The sequence below is a fragment of the Cetorhinus maximus genome, chromosome 21 (genome assembly GCF_964194155.1).
Source record: "Cetorhinus maximus chromosome 21, sCetMax3.hap1.1, whole genome shotgun sequence".
NCBI classification, from domain to species: domain Eukaryota; kingdom Metazoa; phylum Chordata; class Chondrichthyes; order Lamniformes; family Cetorhinidae; genus Cetorhinus; species Cetorhinus maximus.
In genome coordinates, this window is record NC_135899.1 from 19,071,923 (window position 1) to 19,082,155 (window position 10,233).

Here is a 10,233-nt window from a genome sequence, read left to right on the forward strand (position 1 = left end):
GGGTTCGACCTGTCAAGTTACTTTATATTTAATAAAAGAAAATCTTATGTTTTAATAGCGCCTTTCTCAGCCGCTGGACGCCCGAACGCGCTTTGAAGCAGAGGAAGTACTTTAGAAGGGGAGTCACTGGTGTCACGTTGGAAAATACATCAGTCAACATGAGAACAAGTCTGAGTTCTGTACCGAAGCATCTGGAATGAGACGCGATCCCACCACTTTCTGATTCAGAGGTAAATAAGCTACCAACGAGCCACAGCTGACAGATGGCACTAAAATTAGATATTTTTCACTTGTTTCCGGAATGTTTCTTTGCAGCAGTGTGGAGAGATGAAGCAGCGGATTTACTGGCGAGGGGGTCTCCTCCCAGGTAACTCTGTAGCACAGGCCTCTGTACTTCATGGATCCTTCCCAGGGACACCTCAACTGATGCAGGAAAGCTTTGGGGTGACTTATTTCCCCCATACATTTGACAGTATTGAACATTGGATTTTAACGTCACTGTCTGGGTGTTAAACAGCTCCTGTGTGGGGCACAGAAATGACAATCTGGCCTGGGGGACATGAACACCCCTTACACAGCCCACCGGAATTTACTGACATTCATTTCAACGGAGGGAAAACCTGGGAAGTTCCTGTCATTGGAGACATTCCTCTCCACCGGTCGGAATTCTACTCGATTTTGGAAAATACTGTCACCCATCATCAACATGAGGAGAGTTCTGTCATCATCAATAAAATTTCACCGAGGCCATTGAGGAGTGAAATCTCGAAGCAACTTTTCACCTCCAAGTGTCGGAGAAATGTGGAATTGTCTCTCCTCTAAGGGGGAATACTAGGAATAATGTAATTTTCCAGGGTATCAAAACATACGGAGCTGAGGCGGATAAATGGAGTTGAGGGACATGTCAGTCATATCTAATCGAAAGGTGGAAGGCATTCAGGCGGCTGAACGTTCCAATCCTTTTCCTGTCCCCGTCCGACAGCCTGAGACCTTCCAATGAGATATTCAACCAAGGCCTCAAGTGGGAGTTTCAGATCCCACGGTAAAGTGGAGCAGGGGAATTCTCCCGGTGTCCTGGACAACATTCCTCCCTCAACCAACGCCACCAAGGACAGATTAACCTGTAATTCATCTAATTTCCTTTCTGTAGGGTCGTACTAGGTGTAATATGACTCATTCATTTCCCTGAAAAACGGCGGTTACTGCACTTGCGCGTAATGAATTTCGGGTGCAGTTTCTGGGATGGGTTCAGACTCTATGTGAACGTCTCTTTTATTCATACAAAGTGCAGCACTGCCACCTGCTGACAGAATATCAGTTCCGAAGAAGGGCCTTGGAAACATCGAAACATAGAAAATAGGAGCAGGAGTTGGCCATTCGACCCTTCGAGCCTGCTCCGCCATTCATTATGATCATGGCTGATCATCCAACTCAATAGCCTGCTCCCGCTTTCTCCCAATATCCTTGGATCCCTTTCGGGTATTGAGATATATCTTACTCCTTCTTGAAAACATACAATGTTTTGGCCTCAACTGCTTTCTGTGATAGCGAATTCCACAGGCTGACCACTCCCTGAGTGAAGCAATTCATCCTCATCTCAGTCCTAAATGGTCTACCCGGTATCCTCAGACTGTGACCCCTGGTCCTGGACTCCCCCACCATCGGGAACATCCTTCCTGCATCTAGTCTGTCTCGTCCTCCATTATTTTTAAATGTATTTCCATCCATTATTTTACCTCTAACTTTTAGCCTATTTCGATCCCTTACTTCCGCCCCACCCCCACTCGGTTTTTCTGTCACTTGATCGCCCTGCTTTCTACCCTTACTTTAACCATTTTCACATTCCTTAGCTAATATCACCACCGTCAACACCCCTTTGTTCTTTTGTCTATGACATCTTTTGGTTATCTCCACCTGTCACTGGCCCTCTATCCAGCTCTACCTGTCCCACCCCTCTTCCCCCACCCCCAAACCAGCTTATATTTCACCTCTTTTCTATTTTTCCTTAGTTCTGATGAAGAGCCATGTGGACTTGAAGCGGTAACTGTGTTCCTCTCCACAGATGCTGTCAGACCTGCTGAGTTTTTGCAGGTATTTTTGTTTTTGTTTAGGAATAAAAAAATTCTTGCAGTTCACCCATGCGCTCTTTGAATGTTTGCCATTACCTATCCACCATCATCCCTTTAAGTAAGTTTTCTCAATCCATCAGAGCCAAATTGCATCTCATACCAACGTAGTTTCCTTTATTGAGGTCAGGACCCTAGTCTCAGACTCAACTACATCACTCTCCACCTTGATGAGGAATTCTATCATATTATGGTCACGCATCCCCAAGGGGCATCGCACAACTAGATCGCCAATAATTCCTTTCTCATTACAGAATACCCTGCCTAGGATGGCCTGTTCTCTAGTTCGTTCCTCAACGTATTGATCTAGAAACCATCCAATATAAACGCCAGGAATTCCTCCTCTACGGAATTGTTACTAATTTGGTTTGCCCAATCTAAATGCAGATTAAAGTCATCCATAATTACAGACGTTCCTTTATTGCATGCCTCTCTAATTTCCTGTTTAATGCTATTCCCAACATCACCGCTACAATTTGGGGATCTATATAAAAACCCTACCAATGTTATTTGCCGCTTAGTGTTTCTCAGCTCTATCCATACAGGTTCCACATCGTTGAAGCAAATATCTTCCCTCACTATTGCGTTAATTTCCTCTTTAACCAGCAATGCAACTCCGCCATCTTTTTCTTCTTGTCTGTCTTTCCTAAACACTGAATACCCCTGGATGTTCAGCTCCCGTCCCTGTCCACCCTGCAGCCATGTCTCCGAAATCACGACTATATCATACCTGTTTACATCTATTAATTAATTCATCCACTTTATTGCGAATGCTTCTTGTGTTAAGGCACAAAACCTTAAGGCTTATCTTTTTAACATTACTTGTCCCGTTCCCATTATTTTTCACTGAGGCCCTGCTTGATTCTTGCCATTGATTTCTCTGCCTATCTCTTTTCTTATTCCCCTTTCTGTCTTTTGTTCTTGTCCATAATCCCCCCTCCTCTGACTCCTTGCATAGGTTCCCATCCCCTTGATATTTTAGTTTAAACACTACCCAACCACTCTTGCTAATATTCCCCCCAGGACATCAGTCCCGATCCTGCCCAGGTGCTACCTGTCCAGTTTGTACAGGTCCCACCTGCCCCAGAACCGGACCCAATGTCCCAAGAATGTGAAACACTCCTCCTCACACCATCACCTCAGCCACGTATTCATTCGAAATATCCTGCTATTTCTACTCTGACTAGCACGTGGCACTGGTAGTAATCCTAAGATCACAACCTTTGAGATCCAACTTTTCAACTTGCTTCCGAACTCCCTATATACTACTTTTAGGACCTCAACCTTTTTTTTTTACCTATGTCGTTTGTACCAATGTGTATCATGACCACTGGCTGGTCACCCTCCCCCTTCAGAATGTCCCTTAGCCATTCTGAGACATCCTTCACCCTAGGACCAGAGAGGCAACAAACCCTCCTGGAGTCTCATTTGTGGCCACAGAAACGCCTGTCCATTCCCCTTACTATTGAATCGTCTAAAATTATTGCACTCCCACACTTTTTCCTCCTCCCCTGTGCAGCAGAGCCAAGTGTGGTGCAATGAATTTGGCTGTTGCTGCTTTCCCTTGAGAGGCCATTCCCCCAACATTATCCAAATATATGTTTTGCAGAGGAATAGCCACAGGACATTCTTGCACTGCCTGCCTAATCCTCTTGCTCCGCCTGGTGGTCAACCAGTCCCTTCCTGCCTGTGGACTCTTAGCCTGCGGTGTGACCACCTCTCTATATATGCTATCCACAATACTCTCCACCTTGCGGATGCTCCAAAGTGTCCCCAGCCGCCGCTTGAGCTCCGAAACCTGGGCTTCCAGTAGCTGCAGCTGGAGACACTTCCCGCACACATGCTGGCCCCGGGCACAGGAAATGTTCCCAGCTTCCCACATGGAGAAGGAGGAGCAACCACGGCTTTGAACTCTCCTGCCATGACTTACCACTTTAAATTAAATTGTACCTTATACTTAATACCAGATATGTCAATTACTCTCGGTTACTTATTCTCTGCTCCTCGTTGTTACAGAATATAGCCCTTACAAACACTGAACCACAAAATAAGACCTTGAAAACTAAGTGTTAAATGTAGTAAATACTTACCTGAATGTACACACGGTCCTCAAAGGATCACCTCGTTCCCTTGCTCACCGCTCTCCCTCAGTCACCAAACTCCAACTTAAGCACTCTACTGCAGCCCAAAGCAGCACCCAAGTGCAATTTCGAAATGTTAACTCTCCTTCTCTCTCCACAAAGGCTGCCAAACCTGCTGAGTTTTTCCTGAAACTTTCTGTTTTTATTTTCTGACAGAATTTCAGTGCTGAATGAAAGAATTGAGCATTCAAAGTGGCCCAAGAATTGCTGAGTAAGGTTTTTGAAGGTTCATGGGTTCGAAAGGCTGAGTGGTCTCCTTCTGTGTTGTATGAGGCTGCAATTTTCAAGTATTCTTAGACTTGGATCCGATCAAATTCAGATTCACAAAGTCGATTCAATCAATCCCGTTGTTTCGTGATTTGTTCCCAGGGGTGTTAGTGGGAAAGATTAGCTGGAGAATGTCACATTAATATCCACAATTATCCGGGAAATATTTACGATTAAGATTCTGCATTAATGTGATATATGCTGCAGTATTTAGCTGGTTTTGAAATCCGCTATATAAACCAACATGATTGTCATCCTGGCATTGCTATGCTAACAGAGGGATTTAAAAACAGTAATGGTGGGAAACAAGTGATTGGAGATCTCCGGAACTGAACAACATCGGAGTCAGTCTTGATATCAAGACTCTGGTTTGTGCAGATCAACCCCAATCTACTGAACTCCTGGTTTGTCGGTTCATCTGGTGAATATCGCAATGGGATCCATTCTGCGGGATGAAATGTTGGACATTAAACTCTCTCTACGGGACTTGTTAGACTCCACAGAGGACCATTGGGTCGCTTAACCCAGTAAAATCGTCTATGAACCTCGTATTTTCCATCTAAAGTGAGTTCTTATGTAATTATTACTCCTCTTTTACTGACTCCACTGTTAACTGTTGTCTTTGTTTCTGAAATGACACCTACACGTCTCCCTTTCAAACAGCCGCAGGGAATGTAGTGTTAGTTGTTCCTGACAGGAATTAGGAATGTTGCCATCCTGCCCTTTACAGCCTTTCAGCCTCAGCATTGAATTCAGGAACTTCAGATTATAACCACCGTTCACATTCTGCTGTAACCATTAACACCTGCTCTGGAACCAGTTTATGAGCCTAAGAACACAGGAACAGGAGGAGGGCATTTGGCTCGTCGAGCCTGCTCTGCCATTCAATTAGATCACGGCTGCTCATCTATTTCAATGCCACTCCCCCGCAATAACTCCATATTCTTTGGTGACATTGGTCTCAAGAAATCTGTCGATCTCTGTCTTGCACATGCTTGATGATTGAGTTTCCACAGCCCTCTGGGGTAGAGAATTCCAAAGATTTACCACCCTCTGAATGAAGAAATTCCTCCTCATCTCAGCCTTAAATGGTCTACGCCTTATTTCAGATTATGTCCCCTGGGTCTAGACTCACCAGTCAGGGGGAGCATTTTATCTACATCCACCCTATCACACCTTGTAAGAATTTTGTAAGTTTCAATGAGGTCACCCCTTATTCTTTGAATCTCTAGAGAATACAGACCGTCTCCTCAATCTCTCCTCATAAAACAATCCCTCCAGGATTAATCTAGTGAAGCTCCGCTGCACTACTACTGTAGCGAGTATATTCCTCTTTAGATGAGAGGACCAAAACTGTGCACATTACTACAGGTGAAGTCTCAGCAAGGCTCTGCATGACTGCAGCAAGACATCCTTACTCCTGTATTCCTCGCGATGAAGGCCAGCATGCATTTACCTTCCCAATTTCTTGCTGCATCTGCATGCTAGATTTTTGTCAAGAGTGTGAAGGAATACTCTCCACTTGCCTGGTAAAGCGCAGCTCAAACAACACTCCCGAAACTCGGCATCATCCAGAACAACGCAGCCCGCCTTATCGGCTGCCCATCCACTATCTTAAACATTCACCCCCCTTCACCACCAGTGTTCGGTGGCAGCAGTATTTGCCATATGCACTTTGCATCTTGCTACGAGCCATTTAAGTGCTTGTTGTGAATTTATGGTGTCAGATTTTTTTATTTGCAGGATTACTGAAGATTATCATTGAGTATCGTTATCAGAGGGCATTTTGTGGGATTTTACTGTGACGGGTGAATGTGCGCTTGTGAGTAATTCACTGTGGACCGCATTAGTTTCTGGGATGGGTTGAGACCCTGAATGTTCGCAAGTTTTTCATTGATACAAAGTGCACCGCTGGCACCTGCTGACTGAAGCTCGGTGCTGCAGGAAAGAAAAAGGACCCGAGAAGTGGGGGCTATCTTTGAAGGTTCACAGGCACCACGGATCATAGAAACATAGAAAATGGGAGCAGGAGTAGGCCATTCGGCCCTTCGAGCCTTCTTCGCCATTCATTATGATCATGGCTGATCATCCAAATATAAAGAACAGGAGTGCATTGTAATTTTGCTTTCTTCTTTTGTAGAAAGTCTGATAATGTGACTTTGCAAAGGAAGGCTACAAGTGGAGTAAAGTAAGCAAAAGCTTCAATAAAATAAAATATCCAAATTACAAGGTTAAAATACAGAAGTTAGGTCTCAGAAGGTGCAGCAGCTTTATTACTTCTAGCTTCTAGACTGTTGCTGGTATGTAATTGCAGTACAGCAGGGTTAATCCGGCCACAGTATTTTAAATTATAACAGCTCCAATTAATACAAATTGAAACTCTCTCCCAGCCAAATCGCACATATTTTTTCAGTATTATACATCAAAGTATCAGTAGAAAACTGTACAAAAATTCCCTGGACAAGAAAGATGCTTTATAGGCATTTAGAATTATTTAAGGATGGGGACCTTGGTCAGAAGGCCTCAAGCTTACAAGTTTACAAAGTTGGCAAATGGAAGTGCTCGAAATTTTAATGGCAACATAGCAATAGCATAAAATTATATTAGTACCAATTTATTGGTTTGTGTGTGCGTGGAAATTATGTGCCATATCGATCGATTGGGCTCCTTCTGTGCTGGATCATACAATGATTAACATGTATTCTGCTACTCAAATCTAATCGATACCACCTTCTCAAATTGAATTCATCCAGTCCCCTTGTTTGGTTGTGTGTTCCATGAACATCATTGGGAAAGTTTAACTGGGCAGCCCCACACTAAAATCCACAATTATGTGGGATAGATATAATCAGCATGATTTTCCATTAATGTCAAACCTTTGATATATACTGTAGTATTTAACTGGCTTTAAATTCAGCCTCAAGAACATGGTGGACGTCAAGACGGTGTTGTTCTAACAGAACGATTTAAGTTCAGTAATGGTGGGGCCAAGTGATTGGAGAACTCAGGAAAGAGACACAATCACTGTCAGTATGGTGTCAAACCTCTGGTTTAGACGTCAGGTTCTTTAATTCAATCATGCGATGTGCGGTTCGCTGGCAAGGCCAGTATTTATTGCCCACCCCTAATTACCCTTGAGAAGATGGTGGTGGTGAACTCCCAATCTTCTACACTTCTGGTTTCTCTGGTACTCAAGTGAATATCGCAATGGGGTTCACTCTACGGAGCAAATTATGTGACGGTCAGCTCTCTGTACAGACATCCTTAGACTCGACAGACAAGCACAGGAACACGTGTGCCAATAAAAGTCATTATGAGCCTCGTGTTTTCCACCTAAAGCTTTTCCTTATATTTTTTTAATCCCCCAATCAGGTCACTGTTAACTCCTGCCTTTCACTCTATTCCAAAGGGATTAGAGTATAAGGGTAAAGCAGTTTTACAGTAATTATACAGGGGCTTGGCGAGTCGTCAACTGGTACTGTGTACAGTCTTGGTCTCCTTAACTATCGTAGGATATGCTTATTATAGAGGGAGTGGAAAAAAGTTTCATGAAACTAATTGATGGGGGATTTCTATGCGGAGAGTTTGTGTAAATCTAGCATGTAATCCGTAGAGATGAGGAGAATGAAAGGTTGTCTCATTGCAGCATTTAAAATTGTTAAGAGCTTTGTCATGGTAGATGCTGGAAGGATGTTTCATCTGATTTAAGAGTTTAGAACTGGGCACCATGGTGATTCAGCTGAAAACATCTGGAAAATTCAATCTGGACGCGACAAGGAAATTAAACATGAGGATCATCGGGAAGAAGTGAAGCTGTTTTGTGAAACTGACAAGACATGTCCTGCTGGGAGAGACCAACAGAATCACGAGTCGCACCATCTCCTGCTGATCAATGAAGCTGTTGAAATCTACAAGGTACAATCAACAAGAGATTCACTCACATGTTTTCAGAAACACTTTCATTCTGTGATTGTCTTTCTCAATCCGAGGATCGGTTGAAGTCTCCATTATAATCTCACACAAAAAAATACATCGGCCGTTCTGTAAACTGCAACAAAACAGAAAGTGAAGATTTCCGAAGTTAAATTGAGATCTCCTTGTAATAAAAACAGAAAGTGCTGGAAAAACCCAGCAGCTCTCGCAGCAGTGAAAGTGAGTAGGAGGTAACTAAAAGTGTGAGTGTAGGGTGGGAGTGGGGTTGGTTGGGAAGGTGGTGAATGCAGTGTGTCGGGGTTGTGGAAAGGTGAGGAGCAGCCAGCAGCAGGCAGGACAATTCATGCAGCCTCCCGGGCACAAATTGTCAATAAAGAGAACAAAAAGAAATAACTTTACATTTCTATAGCGCCTTTCGCGACCACATGACATCCCAGAGCACTTTACAGCCAGTGAGTTGTTTACAAAGTCTATTAACTGTTGCAATATAGGAAAAACAACAGGCAATCTATAATCTACAGATGTGATAATGACCAGATAATCTGTTTCTGTGATGTTGTTTGAGAGATAAATATTGATTGAACAGGACACTCAGCGTCATTCACTTCAACCTAGACTGTCACCCACTTTCACTGATCTGGTTTCAGTTATTTACAGTTCTTAGTTCACCAATTAAATACACATCTATCCCTGTTCTGACATTTTAAACCAATATTGGAAAAAAGCGGCATAATTCGGATCAATCTTTTGATATTTATATTTTATTCTCACTCCACTCTTCTCTTTGCAAAGCATATTGTCACAAGTTGATATCCAATCAGAATCCGGGCTGCACAATGGAGCCCCAGTCTCCTCTCCTGCACTGTTTAAGGTTCATGCCCCTAATGGTTGTTAAAGTTTAGCTCCGGCTACAAAGCCTAAGCTATAAGGTAAATCTAGGTACAGAACACATTGTCCATCCTCTCCTCTGTCTGTTCTGCGTTTGAACCTCTGCTCTTTTCAATGGCTGGAACGCTGCTCCCATTAGATTTACTGAACTCCGGAATCCCTGAGACATTTGGACTGTGCCGCCCTGCTGAGAAATGCTCCAGCCAGATAAATGGACTTAGGTTGGTAGTCAATACAGACCGTACCCAATTGGTTAGCTGTTCTGCTCTCCGCCCCATATTCACTTTCATTGACTTGAACAAAACATAATATCCACCCTGTCAGTGGAAGGAGGAGGGGAGGAGAGTGGAGAAGGCAGATAGGAAGGGGGTGAAAGGTGGCATCGTGGTACTGTAACTGGACTAGTATTCCAGAGACCCAGGGTTATGCTCTGGGGAGTCAGTTTCGAATCCCACCATGTCAGCTGGTGAAATTTAAATTCAATAAAAATCTGGAATTAAAAGTCTGAAGATGACTATTACATTGCCCCATTGCCGATTGTTTTAAAAACTCATCTGATTCACTAATGCCCCTTTAGGGAAGGAAATCTGCCGTCCTTACCTGGTCTGGCCTACATGTGACTCCAGACCCACATCCCATGAACAATTGAAAAAATGTGATTCTACTGTTTTGCGTCCTCACCAATTTCCAATATCACCCCCAGTGTTCACTGGCTACCGTGACTCTGCTCTTCCACTCAATCGCTTCAAGTTTAACGTCATTTGTTATAAATTCCTGGTCAGAACAATACTTCAATGCACAGCTGGTCTCTGAGCTTCACTCTGCTACTTTGCTGGGTTCTGGTCAGGAATTGGCTTTCGTCTGAGCTGAATTCCAGT